Source organism: Chlorocebus sabaeus, chromosome 6 (genome assembly GCF_047675955.1).
Source record: "Chlorocebus sabaeus isolate Y175 chromosome 6, mChlSab1.0.hap1, whole genome shotgun sequence".
In the NCBI taxonomy this organism is placed as follows: Eukaryota; Metazoa; Chordata; class Mammalia; order Primates; family Cercopithecidae; genus Chlorocebus; species Chlorocebus sabaeus.
Genome location: NC_132909.1, coordinates 1,909,251 through 1,925,609, shown reverse-complemented (window position 1 = coordinate 1,925,609; position 16,359 = coordinate 1,909,251). Strand labels below are relative to the sequence as shown.

The 16,359-nt window shown below is 46.4% G+C and overlaps 1 protein-coding gene and 1 pseudogene across 7 annotated transcripts in view; one reads left to right on the top strand and one right to left on the bottom strand.

Moving 5' to 3' along the window:
- ZNF667 (zinc finger protein 667) overlaps window positions 1-9,262 on the bottom strand; it is a 33,144-nt gene extending 23,882 nt beyond the window's left edge. Inside the window, exons 1-2 of one of the 7 annotated variants that reach the window (XM_073015873.1) lie at window positions 9,228-9,251; window positions 622-3,331 (exon numbers count right to left, since the gene is read on the bottom strand). The gene's annotated coding sequence lies outside the window, so the exon portion shown is untranslated. Of the gene's footprint in view, window positions 1-621; window positions 3,900-8,459; window positions 8,557-9,010; window positions 9,117-9,227 lie in introns of those variants that run through there. The other 6 variants (XM_073015874.1, XM_073015875.1, XM_038006395.2 and 3 more) reach the window with 6 other exon arrangements.
- Window positions 8,234-9,989, top strand: LOC140711953 (uncharacterized; annotated as a pseudogene).
- The last annotated feature ends 6,370 nt before the right edge of the window (window positions 9,990-16,359 follow it).

The following is a 16,359-nucleotide window of genomic DNA, read 5'->3' as shown; positions in this document are numbered from 1 at the left end:
CTCCCTCATGCTGAGGAAGCTCAGGGTCCTGCCTTGTTTTCGCCAGAGGGAAGGGCCAGGCGGCCCCCAGTGGTAGTAGACATCACTCTGGGGTCAGATCACCTGAGCGTGGCAAGTGTTCCTTCAGCTGTGTTACCCTGGGCAGGCCACTGGACCTCTCTGTGCCGCACGTTCCTCACCTCTCAACTGGGGACACTTCAGAACCTACTTCTGGAGGGAGTTGTAAGAATCAAGAATCACATTCGGGTCCCACACCCCCACCCCCATGCCGGTGCTTCCCTGCTAGTCCCTGAAGGGGCTGCCACAGCCCCACCTCACTTCCTTCAGTCTGCTCAAACCTCACCTTCTCAGCAAGCCTCACTAACCATCCTATTTAATAACGCAAGCTGCCCCCACCTACCCTTCACAGCTGGTTCAGATATTTCTTTTTTCAGTAGCTCTTGTCATGGTGTAACTCGCTGCACAATTTGCTTATTATGTCTAGTGCTTGCCGTCAACCATCCCGAGGACGGGTGTCTCTATTCCAAGTGCCTTACACCAGCATCCAGCACACGGAAAGGGCTTAAGTGTTTGCTAACTGAATGACTGAACGGCTCTGTAATAAATATTAACTTTCTTTACCAGCACTTTTCCAAGGAGCCTTCCCTCACCCACTAAACCGGGGTAGGGCTATCCTTCACACGTATCAGGTGCCACTTCTTCACAGGGGAAACACGCTCCATTGTGAGCACATCTGCCTTCTGGCTTCACCTCTTGTCCTCCACCGGACAATGAGTTGACCAGTGTTCTCATGTGTGTAGCTGTGTGATCCTGAGCAAGTTACTGAACCTTGATGGGTCTTTATCTCCCCCCTTTACATCTGCAAAGGGAGGACAAAGGGCTGTTGGAGGATGAGATGAGATCATATCAGTCAATGCTCCATTAAGGTAAACTGTATTTACCATCATTGCTGTTGAGGTTACAAGTGCCAGGTGGGGCCAGTTCTGTGGGATGTGAGTTTGGTAAAAAGTCACATTGACCGTCCTTTGCCCACGTGCTCTATGCACATGCTCAGGTGTGTGTGTTGAATGTACCCCATGCCTGGGCAGCGACATCACCTCTGCAGTTAACAACGATGAGAATAAAAGCTGTGCTGGATCCTTTATATGCATTACACCATCTCCTTTAACCTTTAATGGCAAACCAACCACCCAGGGTTCCTATTTTCCATCGCGGGGATGAGAGGGACGATGACCCACCTGTTGTCACAGGGCTTTAGCTGATGGAGCCTGGATCTGAGGCCCTATCCACAAGCTGCACACACTGCACTCCTCACACAAGGCAGAAGTCCACCATCCACCCTGGCAGGGTACAGGAGGCGTCAGTGTGGTGAAATGCTTCCTGAAAACATCCCCACATGTTTCTGTCATAGTAGAGTGGCCACAGGAGTTGGGGAAAATTTGAGCGTATCATGTTAAGACTGAGGAGCGAGGGCTCGGTGACGAACTGAGCAGACTGGCCTTCGATTCTGACTTTTCTGAGCAAGGCTTCCTTCGTACAGAGATGGGGACCAAGCAGCCTGCCCTGAATCCTGGACACCTGCATTCTGGGCTGTGTTAGACCCTAGGACAGTGGTGTGCTGGGGAATGTTTAACAAGCAGCTTGCTGCAGGGGTGATTTATAGTGTTTACTAACTTCCACGGAGTAAATCCTCCGATACCATTTGGATCTGTGTCCCCACCCAAATCTCATGTTCAATTGTAATCCCCAGTGTTGGAGGTGGGGCCTGGTGGGAGGTGACTGGATCATGGGGGTGGATCCTTCGTCAATGGTTAAGCACCATCCCTTTGGTGCTGGTCTCATGAGCGAGTCCTCACGAGATCTAGTTGTTTAGAAGTGTGTCGCAACCCCCGCCTCTTTCTCCTGCTCCCACCATGTAAGACACCTCCTCCCACTTTGCCTTCTGCCACGAGTAAAAGCTTCCTGATGCCTCCCTGGAAGCTGCTGCTTCCTGTACAACTTGCAGAACCGTGGGCCAATTAAACTTTTCTTTCCTTTTTTTTTTTTTTTTTTTTGAGACGGAGTCTCGCTCTGCCGCCCGGGCTGCAGTGCAGTGACCGGATCTCAGCTCGCTGCAAGCTCCGCCTCCCGGGTTCCCGCCATTCTCCTGCCTCAGCCTCCCGAGTAGCTGGGACTACAGGTGCCCGCCACCTCGCCCGGCTAGTTTTTTGTATATTTAGTAGAGACGGGGTTTCACCGTGTTAGCCAGGATGGTCTCGATCTCCTGACCTCGTGATCCGCCCGACTCGGCCTCCCAAAGTGCTGGGATTACAGGCTTGAGCCACCGCGCCCGGCCTAAACTTTTCTTTATAAATTACCAGTCTCAGGTATTTCTTTATTAGCAGTGTGAGAACGGACTAATACACACTCCCATCACAGCAGGTTGTAAGCTACTGAACTGACGTCACTTGGCCTGGGGCTGAATGGCTTGGGTGAGCCAGCTCCAGCACACCACTGCTGCAGGGCCTTCGAGAACAAAGCCCTATTCTTTGCCTGGGAATTCTCAAACTTTGGGCAGATATCCCTGAAGAGTACAGGAGGGCTGATGCCTATTTCTATGGTTTGCGGTAAATCCCAAAGCAGCTGCCCATAACAGAAAACTCTTTTGACTTCTTGTTTTGAAACATGTTCATTTGTGCATACTACTTCAGAATAAATCTGGGTTTGTGTTAATGTAAAAATCATGTTTTAAATGATTTACCAGATAAGCAGATCACTTGGCTTTCCCTGTCCAATTACTCAGGTAAAATGACTTGTTCCAGAAAGTTGTAAGGCATTCATCCTGCAGTTTTCACAGGTGTTTGCACTCAGCCACGCACCCCAAATTTGAGAAGCATGATTCTTGTCTGATATGGTCTGGCTGGGTCCCCACTCAAATCTCATCTTGAATTATGGCTCCCATAATTCCCACGTGTTGTGGGAGGGACCCAGTGGGAGATAACTGAATCATGGGGGCAGTTTCCCCCATGCTGTTGTCATGGCAATGAGTAAGTCTCATGTGATCTGATGGTTCTGGGTTCTGTACAGGAAACCCTTTCCGCTTGGCTCTTCTCACGGCTGTAAGTCTCATGTGATCTGAGGGTTCTGGGTTCTGTAAGGGAAACCCTTCTCGCTTGGCTCTCCTTCTCTCATTCTCCCTGCGGCCACGTAAGACATGCCTTTCACCTTCCGTCAGGATTGTGAGGCCTCCCCAGCCACGTAGAACTGAGAGTCCGGTATGTCTTTATCAGCAGCGTGAAAACAGACTCATACACTGTCCATAAAACAATTTTCTTCAAGGAACTCGGCACTACTGGGGAAGAAAGAACAGCAGTTTGATATTAGATAATCCTGGATTCAAAGCTTGCCTCTGCCAACTACTGGCTGTGAAAAAGTTACACAAAGCCTGTTTGCTCATCTATACAATGGGGTAAAGAAAACCTACCTCACCTCTGCTGTTAGGATATTTACATGTGATGTCTTCGGTACCTGGAACATGGTCATTGCTTGCCTTCCTTTTCCTCTTCAACTCACAATACAGTAGACCCTTGAGCCACGTTAGTTTGAATTGTGAGGGTCCACTTATATGCAGATGTTTTTCTATGGAAGTTACACTGAGTGTGCCTACCTTTCCTGCCTCCCCTTCCAGCTCCTCCACCTCTTCCACCTGTGAGACAGTAAGACCAGCCCTTCCTCTTCCTCCTCAGCCTACTCAACTTGAAGGCCATAAGTATGAAAACCACTCCTACTTAATGAACAGTAAATATATTTTCTTTATGATTTTCTTAATAACATTTTCTTCTATCTTATAAGAATAGGGTATGTAATACATGTAACACACAAAATATGTGTTAACAGACTGTTTAGGTTATTGCTTAGGGGCCAGTAAAGTGACCATTAGACTATTAGTACTTAAGTCTTTGGGGAGTCAAAAAAGACTTAAGTACTAATAGTCTAATGGTCACTTTACTGAAAGAAAATCCACATATATAACATATTTTGGATTTTCTACAGTACAGGGGGTTGGTACCACTAACCCCTGCACTATTCAAGGGTCAACCACATACCACGCATCCAAAAGACCAACAAAGACTGAGACCCACTAAAAAGGCTGAGATTAGAATTCTTATCTAGTGCCGGAGGAGAGAAATTGATGTAACCTCAATGGAGGGCAATTTGGCAATGTCTTTAAGACTGAAGATACACATTCTTTACCCGTTGTACTCTTTAATCCAGCAAATGTATTTCCTGTACATGTCTTCAGACGTCTTTGCACATGTGCACAATGAGAGACACACAAGGGTATTCACCGTGGCAGAGTTTATAGAAAGAGGCAGTACATTTCCTTGGGTAAGGGTGTGGGCCTGCAGCAGGCTGTCTAGGTTCAGTATTTAACTCTGCCATCCGCTATCTGTGTGGACTTAAGACACTCTACGTGTCCTCTCCGGGGCTAAGCTTCCTCATCTGCAAGATGAGACAAAACACAGTAATGACTTCACAGGGTTGTGGTGAAGATTAAATGAGTCAAAATATGTAACACATTTAGAGGAGTGCCAGGAAGCAGGGTCAATGCTAAGAATTTTATTATTACTACCACCATCAGGAGACTGGAAACAACCTAAGAGCCCATCAATAGGAAAATGGTTAAGTGAACATTACATGCATATAACGAGACACCACGTATTAAAAGGAACAAAGTAGAACCATAGTAGTGATTCCTAATTGGGGGTAATTTTGCCTCCCATGAGAAAACTGCAATGTCTGAGGCTGTTTTTGGTTGTCACATCTGGGAGGCGAGGTGCCCCGGCATCCAGTGAGTGGTGGCTAAGGATGCTGCTCACCCTCCTGCAATGCACAGGACAGCCCTCCAGAGCAGAGAAGGATCTGGCTCAAAACATCAACTGTGCCAAGGCTGAAAAACCTCCAAGATAAAATGGTATAAGGGGAAAAATATAGAAAAGCCATTTAGAAAAACCAAAATATAGTATACAAATATGTGACTTTGAAAAGGCGCTGGAAAGATAAACAAAACGTCTGTAGCAGTGACTGTCCCTGAAGAAAGGAACCACGTTATATGTGTGGGAATCCACATATATAACATATTTTGGATTTGGAAAAATCCAAAACCCGCTTTTTGCTCTCTATGCTTTGTTTTTGTGTCATGAACGTATAATTACATCTTCAAAACAACAAACGAAATAAAAGAAGGCTGGGTCGCACATACCACATCAAGGCAGGGCTGTAAACCTGGCTCGTCTTCTGAGTCCCTGATGATAGATGAGAAAGGGCTTTGAAAGGCACAAAGCTACGTCCTCCTGAGGCGAGGACGGCTGGAACATGCTTCAAAGAGCTACTGAACAGTGGTTGTGCCTCCCCTCTGAGGCAAATAACTGAGAGGCCTTCCCCTCCTGCCCTGGCACCCCTTTGAGCCTGGGGGGCTGTGCTGGGTATTGAATTGGGGGAGGGTCCTGATATACTGAAAACCAGCCATTAAATGCACTGCCACAGCCTCACTGCCTCCTTTGGGCCAGTCAGCTTTTGCTGTACCAGCTGTCAAATATTCAAAGATCACTCCTGGCCTGAACCTGCCAGTCCGAGGCCAGGAACGTACGTATGCAATTTCACCAAAGACCACAGCACAGCTGTTACAGGAAGAACACAGGCTATGCATATGCATGTCTAGTCTGCCATTTTCCCACTTTGTGTGGGAACAGATTAGGTTTCCTCACTTGCAGGATGGGGCTAGGAATATCCCTACTGCAGGAAAGTGCAGCTCTGAGGACTGTTTTTGATAAGATATCCAAGCAGAGGTCACTTGCATCCTCCCCCTGACTCCTCCAAATCAATTTATCTCATTCTCAGAGGCCCCAAAGGAGCCTGGGCTGCAGGCACTCAGAGCTGTAGCTCTCAACTCTGTGCGTACATTAGTCTCTTGGGAGCTTGCTAATAAATACTGACAGCTGATGGCAGTTCACTACGCCAGACCAATTAAATCAGAATCTCTGGGGATTGAGTCTGACCCGCCTTTTTTTTTTAAATAAAGCATTCCAAGGTGACAGTAACGTGAAGCCATCATTTACAATAACGTTTGAGTCTCAAGGACAGAGCTAGAGATCTGACCTGTTTCTGCTGAAGTCCAGACCTCAGTGAAGAGAAAAGTCTTTGGTAAGATCAAAGTCAAACTCTTAGATTCCCTAATCAAGGGATTCCAGAGGGTCACTGCTGGTGGCCATTCCTGGCTCTGGAGTTGACCAAGATGCCCATGGGAGACCTGGATGTTGACTCTGAAAAGAACACCTAACAACGCCCGGTAATCCTTTTACCCTGCTTTCCTTTTCAAAATACAATCAGCACCTATTATAGACTTTATTTTTGTCTCTCCCACTAAATGCAAGCTCCAGCTAAGTAAAAACCTTGCCTGTTTTGTTGAGAGACTAGCACAGTGCCCAATCCGTGGTAGGCACTCACCGGCTGAACGAATGAATGCATCTCGGAGCTTACCCGGGCTGCAGGCCATGGACACCTTTCTTCTCATCTCAGAACACTATCCCTTTATCATCTCTTCCCTCCCTGCCTTCCCCAGCTCCCTTACTCTTCTCCCTCTCATCGTGCCTTGGGTCTGTCCATGCTTTCGCGTCACCGTCCTCTCAATTAGTGATTTTGCCCCTGCAGGGGACACTTGACAGTGTCTGGAGACATTTTTTTTTTTTCGCTTGTCACAATCTGAAGGGAGGTGCGGTGTGCTACTGGCCTGGTAAATAGAGCCCAGGGTTGCTGTATAACATCCTATAACACATAGAATAGCACCCCCTCCCATCTCCCAACAAAAAACTATCTGGCCCCAAATGTCACAGTGACAAGGCTGTGAAACACTGGTCTGGACAGAAACATTTCCAGACCCATGTGTTATATGAGAACATCCTTTAGTCCCTGACACTTCAAAGTTCTGTTCTTGACCCCATGGGTTCCCCATGGGCTCCCTAGGGACATCTCCATCAGGAAGATCTTTTGTTCCTCACCCCACCTCCTCCACCCTACTGCTGCCCTCCCAGGACCCTGACTACACAATTCTGAACCTAAGCCCTGATCTAGACGTCCAAGTTATTTTACCTCTGAACCCGAAACCTTTACTCTAGGCCTCGTCCTTTTGCTTTTCTACCTGTGGATTTTATTCTCCAGGTGTGGGATGCCTGCGGTTATTATGCTACTAATAAAACGATGACCATTTATGTGGCAGTTCCTTGTGCCAAGTTCTACTTAAGCTCACCATAAGCCTGAGGTTGGTTCTGTTATGACTACTGTTTTACAGGAGAAACCGAGGGGTGGTGGACTTAACTAAGCTCTCCCAGTCACAGAGCTAGCCAGTGGTGAAGCCAGGAGTCAACACCAGACAGTGGGGCGCCACAGTCCACACTCTTGTTTCCAAGCTACGCTGGTAGGAAGGGGACACAACCATACGCAGCGTCAGTGGAGGGCTCTGTCCTCCACTCAAATGCACACATGCAGAAAACAGACGACACAGGTGGTTGGCGGGGACAGTGCACCACTGCTCAAATGGAGGTGGTCAGATGCCCTGGTATGTGGACAAAGATCGCCCAGTCCCAAGTTCAGAGATGCAAACTCCTCGAGCATTCACCACTATCTCTGCCTCTGTCTAGGGTCAAAGAAAAACGACCACCAGCACCAAAACCAATACCTAAACACGGTGATAAGTATGTGACAAGGTCTGTCACATGTCAGGGTGTTTCAGCTACGTCATCCCATTTAATCTTCCCAGTAACACCCAGGCAGGTGCTATTAATATGCTATTGTACCAAGGAGGAAAGTCATGCACAATTAAACAGTTCCACAGATTTCCAGGGCAGCCCATCACACCTTAGAGCTGCTCAGAATTCTCCCCCTGCGGGCCTCCATTTCCATGGTTACAGTGCAATATACACCAGAAGGGCACAGTCACACACTCACAACCGCAAAGCCACTGACGCTAAGTGGCAGACAGACGCCCAGGCAAATCACACAGTAACCCAAGGCTACGATAAACGCCCACATCAGCTTGACACTGACACACACGCACACACTCCAGCAACACAAATCTTCACAGCCAGCGTCACACACCCACTCCCGGCTTCCCACTGGCTCCATTGTTTCCTTCGCGTGGGTCACGCAGCGATACACATCCGCGGTCCCCACATAGCTCCCTCACACACAGCCACACATGGCGCGCCTCACACGCGGGCGCACAAACCCCGAGAGCCACAACAGCGAAAAGGCGCAAACCCCACGCAGCCGCGGGCCCAGAACCCACGCAGGCTCGAGCCCACGCCCCCCGCAAGCACCCGCGCAGACACCCACGCGCGCCCGGGCAGGAACTTCCACGCAGTGGCGGGCGCGCCGCCCACGCCCTCAAAGAGACACACCCACACTCTCGCCAGCCCCCTCACCTCGGTCTTCCCAGGCTCCGACCCCAGCGGCGACCACCGTGACAGCCGCGCAGGGACCCAGCGCCTGCGCAATCCCCTCCGGGACCCCGGGACCGCGCGCCGCACCCCCCTTCACACACGCACCACGCAGGCAGGCGCGTGGCCCCGCCCCCAAACAAGGCCACGCGGCGCGCGCTCACCCGCCTCTCGGGGAGGGAGCCACCAGCCCCGGCCTGTGGCCCCGCCCCCTCAACGCCACACGCTCAAGCGCGTTCGCACAATCGGTGCAGTCCTGGGGGCGGACGCTCGAGGCCCCGCGCCTGCGCACACTCCCGGGGCTGGCACGCGCACCGGGCTCCTAGGGGACGGGCGCTCGGCCCTGCTTTTCATCCTCTCAGGAGATCACGTGTGGACACTGAGGCCCTTCCTCGAGCTCTTTAACCAAACGCAACCTCCCCAGTTCGCCGCCTTGCCCGCTCCCACACCCACACGTTCCCGTGTGAGGGCTTATTGCCCCCCCACCCGCCACCATCCTTCGCCCCCACATTCACGAGGTTTGTAGCCGGCCTCACCAGCGGACGCAGACGCCCCCACCCGCGCGTGCGCACTACGCAGTCATCCTGCAACTTCCAGAAGCCACCGGGGTGCAGCGAAGCTGTGGAAGGGCCCACCCACAACGTGAGGTGAAGAAAGCTTGGGCTGCGCTGGTTCTGCTCTGTCCGGGTCGGAGATAAACTGACCCAGAGAGTAGCACAGGGATGTTTCTTTCGGACGACGGTGAGGACTCACCTGCACGTTTTGCGAAGAGGCCCACAGTCCTTTGCGTGGCGCCCGGACTACATTTCCCAAAGGCCTCTGCGCGGTCTGCGGCTCTTCCTTGCGGTGTTGCGCCTGCGCAGCCGGCGGGCTGGTGGTGAAACTGACTGCGTCGGGGATGAGACCGGGTCGGTGAGGCTGACCCGGGCTGGGAGAAGCGGCGAGGAGGTGCGGGCAGCGGAAGGTCCGGGAGTGTCCGCCATAAAGTCGTGTGAGGTGACCGTTACGTAATTGTGAGTCTGTGAGAGAAGATGTGAAGTATGGCCTCGTCCCTGTCATCTGGGCGTGGGGGTCCCGGCTTTTGATCGCACGTTTGTGTAGGTGAGATCCACGTTGTGTTACTCTGAACATGTGTGAGGACGAACCTTTGTGTTTCCTTAGACGTGTGTCTCCGAGCCGATTTTTGTGGTTTTGTACGTGGCGGGGGGGCACTGATTTTGAATATGTGTGTATGTTCTGGACATCTGTTTGGCTTCTGCATCCACTTTTGCGGAAGCGCAGAGTTGAGTAAGTGACAACAGGTACTGTGTGACCCCACAAAGCCTGAATTGTTTACTGTTGACTCTAGAGCCCAGTTTTTGCGGTGTGTACATCTCTGTGGGGAACCACTGATTTTGAATATGTGTACTTGTGTGTATTTACGTCTATTCTGGGACTGCTTTTGCACAATGGCAGGGTTCAGTACTTGCTGCAGAAATCTTGTGACCTATAAAGTCTAAAAGACTATCCTGCTAAGGTTTCTAGCCCTTGCCAGTTTTTGTGGTTGAGTAGTATGTGTGTGTGGGGGGGGGGGAGAGAGAGAAACCAGTGTTTTATTTATTTATTTATCTATTATTATTATTATTATTATTTTGAGACAGAGTCTCGCTCTGTCGCCCAGGCTGGAGTGCAGTGGCGCGATCTTGGCTCACCGCAACCTTTGCCTCCCGGGTTCACGCCATTCTCCTACCTCAGCCTCCCAAGTAGCTGGGACTACAGGCTCCCGCCACCACGCCCAGCTAATTTTTTTGTATTTTCAGTAGAGACAGGGTTTCATCATGTTGGCCAGGATGGTCTCGATCTCTTGACCTCGTGATCTGCCCGCCTCGGCCTCCCAAAGTGCTGGGATTACAAGCGTGAGCCACCATTCCCGTCCCCAAGTATCTGGAATCTTATTATGACAACGTGTTTGTGTTTGGAACATGAGGGAAAGGAGGAGAGCAGGGAAAGGGAGGGTTTCTGAGCTGATCTTGGGAACTGCAGGACAGACTTGGCATCTTACAACTCCTTTCTTTCTCCCTAACTTTGCCTTCCCAGGACAGTTTCTCTTCAAAAAGAGGGATCAGAAGGAAAAAATGAGCAATCAGCTCACTGCAGCACTACTCCTGCCTCAGCCTCCCAATTAGCATGGGACTACACGTGGCTAATTTTTTGTAAAGACAAGTTCTCACTGTGTGGCCCAGGCTGATCTCAAACTCCTAGGCTCAAGCAATCCTCCCACCTTGGTCTTCCAAAGTGTTGGGATTACAGGCATGAGACATGGCACCTTGACAAAAATCACTTTTAAACTTTAAAGTCATGTCCCAAGTAAGTTGGCATTTCCTTCTCCTGTGATTTTCAGTCTTTTCCTTCAGCACCTTGCTGTCTCATAAAGACCCTGTTAGGGTCTTAGTCCTTATTTCTCCCTTTCTGGCAAATGAAAGACCAAAAGGGACGGCTAAAGTAGCCCAGCGCCCTCTGTCGATGTTCTTCTCCACTTAACCATCATGTATGTGTTCACTATGAGCATTGTGCCTACGATTCTGTGAATAACTCTGGTGGCTCAGAAATGTACCGTCTGTAGAGAAAAAGGAAGCTATCCTTGAGAAGCACGTAAGATGATGAGGGATTGATGCCTTGTTATGAGGTACCATGCCCCAGATAGCTCTAGCCTACTCTGAATATCTGTGAGCTCTGGCTTGCAGTATATTCTAGAAGATGATTTTGTTCTTAAAGGATGAGGTCTGGTCAATGGGGACAGGAAATTTGCTATGAGGAATTAAGATTCCATGGAGTAATGAGGTCCTATTTCAAGATGGTATTGTGGCCACATCTGTGGAATGCTGGGGTCTTTTCCTGTATACAGAGAACAAAAAAAGGCATATTGTTAGGCAGGATAGAATTAATTTCAGAAAAAAATAACCAGGAAAGTTTTAGGAAAGAAGTGGTATTTAGGAGGGTTGAAGCCATTAGATGAAGAAAATATGCTCTTTTAAATAGAATATATCTGCATTGTGGATAAAAAAAAAAAAGCTTTCAGAAGAGTAAATGGTAAGAAGTACTGCCACCTTGACCCAATTCCCTCCCTAAGGCTAATTAACTTTTCATTGCGAGATCACTGTAAACTCACAGGAAGTTGCGAAAATAGTACCTTTCACCCAGCTTTCCCCAGTGGTAACATTCTACATGACAGTAATATAATATCAAACCAAGAGATCGATATTGGTACAGTACACAGACCTTATTCAGATTTTACCACTTTGAATATGTACTTGTTCATTTTATTAGGGTTTTGCCATTATTATACTCATGATATTGAATCCCTTATCTAAGAATACGATGTGTGTTTGCATTCATTCAGGTCTTTTAACTCCATTGGTAGAGTTTTCAAAGTTTTCATAAAGGTCCTGTTGAGTATATTACCAGATATTTTCTTCTCTGTTATTGTAAATGGTGTCATTTTACTCTTCCTATTTTCTATGTATTTTGTATGGTGTGTGTATTAGTCTGTTCTTACATTGCTACAAAGAAATACCTGAGACTGGGGAATTTATAAAGAAAAGAGGTTTAATTGGCTCATGGTTTTACAGGCTGTATAGGAAGCATAGTGGCTTCTGCTTTTGGGGAGACCTCAAGAAATTTCCGATGAGGGAGAAGGCAAAGGGGGAGCAAGGAGTCTCACATGGCAGGAGCAGGAGCAAGAGAAAAGTGGGGGTGGGGGAGGTGCCACATGCTTTTAAATGACTAGATCTCACAAAAACAAACTCACTATCCTAAAGACAGTACCAAGGGGATGGCGCTAAACCATTCATGAGAAACCGCCGCCATGATCCTGTCACCTTCCTCCAGGTCCCACCTCCAACATTGGCAACTACCATTCCACATGAGATTTGGTGAGGACACAGATAAACCATATCAGTGTATTAGTTATTTTTTGGATCATATAATATATCTTATTGTAAACATAACACAACTTATGTAACTCTTACTATCACGTAGGTTTTTTTGCCTTAATTTTGGCTATCATAACCAATGCTATCCTGATCCATTTTTCAGCTGATTTTGACCCTCATCTGTAATTATTTCCTTAGGATCCATTTCTATATATTTTTCTTTCCAATTACATTGGAGCATTTTAAACTTAGTTGATCTCCCACTATTTAAAAACTTAAATACTATTTGGATGGAACACCAGCAGGGATTTATATATTGTAATTTGAGTTTAGGTCTAAGTAGCCTGTAACATTTGCCTACTGTACAATCTAAGCACTGTAGGAAATAATCACTTCAAATTCATATCCTTCAGTTCATGTCTTTTGCAGGGACATGGATGAAGCTGGAAACCATCATTGTCAGCAAACTGTCACAAGATCAGAAAACCAAACACCACATGTTCTCACTTATAAGTGGGAGTTGAACAGTGAGAACACCTAGACACAAGGAGGGGAACATCACACACCGGGGCTTGTGGGGGTGGGGGAACATCACACACTGGGGCTTGTGGGGGTGGGGGACTAGGGGAGGGATAACATTAGGGGAAATACCTAATGTAGGTGGCGGGTTGATGGGTGCAGCAAACCACCATGGCACATGTATACCTGTGTAACAAAACTGCACGTTCTGCACATGTAACCCAGAACTTAAAGTATAATAAAATAAATAAATTCATATGCTTTTAAAAACACACCTAACAAAAATGATACACTTGAAAATGAACTTTTTTAGTTGTAATTGTACATTCTAACAAGATAAAGTTAGTTACATAAAGCTTTTTCCTTTTTTTGGCTGTAAAATATGACTCAAACTTGGTAACTTTTTTGCCCTATGATGTATAGGTTTGCTACAGCTGCTATAATAAAGTACCACAGACTGGGTGGCTTAAATAGCAGAAATTTGTAGTCTCTTCATGTCATTTTCCCCCATGCATGCGTCTCTGTGCAAATTTCACCTTTAAAATTTTTCCTTTTAATTTTTACAATTTTCTTATTTTTAATTTTTGTGGATACATAGTAGGTATATATATGTAGGGGGTACATGAAATATTTTGAGAAGCTTCCCCTTTTTATAAGGATACCAGTTAGATTAGATTAGAGTCTACCCTAATGACCTCATTTTGATATAACTAATTTTATCTGCAACAACCAAATAAGGTCACATTCTGAGGTGCAGGGTGTTAGGCTTTCAGCATAAGAATTTGTGGGGACACAGTTTATAACACATGAGAAAAGCTCCATTTTACATCTTCTTAATATAGTGTTGCTAAAGCTTAATCCTATTTTATGTAGCATCAAATGTTAAGCTTATGTGTTTTGGTTTATTTTTGGCTAAGACAGCTTCCATGTGAGGAGAGGCATTTTAAAATGCACCCTGGATTTTTAAAAATCAAGTATGGTAAGGTGACAGACATGGAGACAACTGCCTTTGCATGAAGAGTTTATTACTTCCATTTCCCAGCAGAAGGGAGCATGCCACACCATAGAGAGCCACATGGGGATGTCTCAAGATTTGGTCAGGAGGCAGAATGAGTGCCTAGGCAGAAGGGAAAAAGCCTAGACCCAGAGCCTTTATCATGTTTTCTCTAGAAAAGGCAAAACCAGGCAGGGGCAGCAATTTAGGATTGTCTAGTTTGAATAATGTCGCCAGGCTCTGGGCTATGGGGGTAGTCTCTAGTTGTCTCGTCCTCAAGTTGGTTTAGGGCAGGGGAAATAATGGTTGGTGTATAAGAGTTAGATGAAGGTGGTAATTGGGGTTATGGGCTTTGGGTTGGTTGGTTGCATATAAAGGGTATGTTTATGGGCAAGTTGTTTACTGCCTTTAAGAATTAGCTAGCTGCAGGAGGGGCTCTCCCCAGCCAACTACAGCTAGCTCCCCTACCCTAATATGTTGGAGCATAATAAAATATAGAAAATAAAAACATATCTCTAGAATAAGCAGGCCCATAAATACAGAAAGTAGATTATTATCCGCTTTGTGTTGGAGGAATGGGAGGTGAGGAAGGGGATAGCTAAAGGTTATGGGGTTTCTTCTTGACGTGATAAAAATGTTTAAAATTGACCATGGCGGTGGTTACACATCTATTAATATACTAAAAGTTACTGATTTTTACATTTTATGTAGGTGAATTATATAGCTTATGACTATATTTCAATAGAGCTCTCATTTTATTAAAGATACAGTGGTGGGGTCAGAAGTCAAATTGAAGTGGATGACATTCTTCTTCCCTATTCAGGAATCAGTTGAATGATGAAGATCCTTAGTCTGATCTACTCCAAGAGGGATTTCAGCTGGGTCCCATCTGTTGCCATTTGGAATATTAAATAGTTTGCCAAGGATAGAAACTAAGTCTGTGCAAGAACATATAGAGAGTCAGAATGGTCACGCTTCTACACCTCCTCCTCCCTACTCACTTCTTCCCCAAGTCATTCTTCGATTCCAAGGGCAAGGTGAGCTACCTGTGGAATGTAAGTATGGACTATTTTTTTGTCTGTCCTGAATGCCAGCACTTTAGGAGCAGTGAAAAGTAGATTCAGTAACATGAAAATATTAGAAAACCTGGTTATAGGCTACAGTGTCATATACTAGATAATCTCCTTGGTGTTACCCTAGAGAATACTCAGTCTTCATTAGTTAAATACATCTCTGCTGCACCCACTGTGAAATACTGGACGTTGAGTTGCCCATGTGGGAAGCAGCTGAATTATAATCACAATTCAGAGGGAATATGGATTTGATGCTTACTTTTTTTTTTTTCCTTTTTTTTGTGAAATTTTGGTCATGATGGCCCATGAACAAAAATGTGGTATATATAAGGTAAAAATTAGATAAAGAAAACATTATATATGTAATGTAATGATAATTTAATACATAGTATGATAATGGAAATATCCCTTACTTCCTTGGTGGGATGAATGAGGACAGAAGAATCAAAATAACCTCTTGTTACTGGTTGAATTTTGGCTGCCCCAAATTTTGCATGTTGAAGTCCTAACTCCCAGTATCTCAGAATGACTGTATTTGGAGATAGGATTTTTACAGAGTTAATTAAGTTAAAATGAGTTTGTTAGGGTGGGTCCTAATGCACTCTGACTAGTCTCCCCATGTCTCCATGGGTTTTCTCTGGGTACTCCAGATTCCTCCCACATCCCACAGATGTGCACAAGAAGTTAACTGGTAGGTCTAGGTTGTCCCAGTCTGAGTGAGTGTGGGTGTGTAGTAGGCTACACCAACTAGGTTTGTGTAAGTACACTCTATGATGTTTGCACAACAAAATTCTTAGGAAATTGCCTAAGAACTCATTTCTCAGAATGGATCTCCATCCTTTAGTGATGTAGACTGTATTTTCATACTGTAAATAGTCCCCTTGTGGTAGATTTCAATCTACGAGTATGACATCACTGAATGTGGAGTTAGAAAGAAAGGTACAGTTCATGGCTCACAGTTCCTACAGCTCTTTTAATTTCCTAAATGACTACAGCAATAAAGTATCTTTTGTTAAAATATCTGGCCTTTTGTTCTTGGTTCCTGAAAAAGCTCCAGAACAGCTCCAGAGCCATAAACGTGAAAGACAGTATTTCAACCACACATGAGTTTATGTTAATGAGGTGATTTTTGGAAACTCACAAGATAATCCCAATATTTGAGGGGAGTGGTGGCTAGTTGCCAGAGGAACCAGCCATGTGCTCAGAGGATTGGAACTCACAGCTCCACCCTCTACTTCCGGGAAAAGAGAGGCTGAAAATTGAGTTGATTGCCAGTGGCCAATGATTTAATCAATCACATCTACATAATGAAACCTCCATAAAAACCGAAAAGGCCTGAGTTCAAGCGGCTTCCAAGAAGGTAGACAAAAATACATCCTCATGCTGGG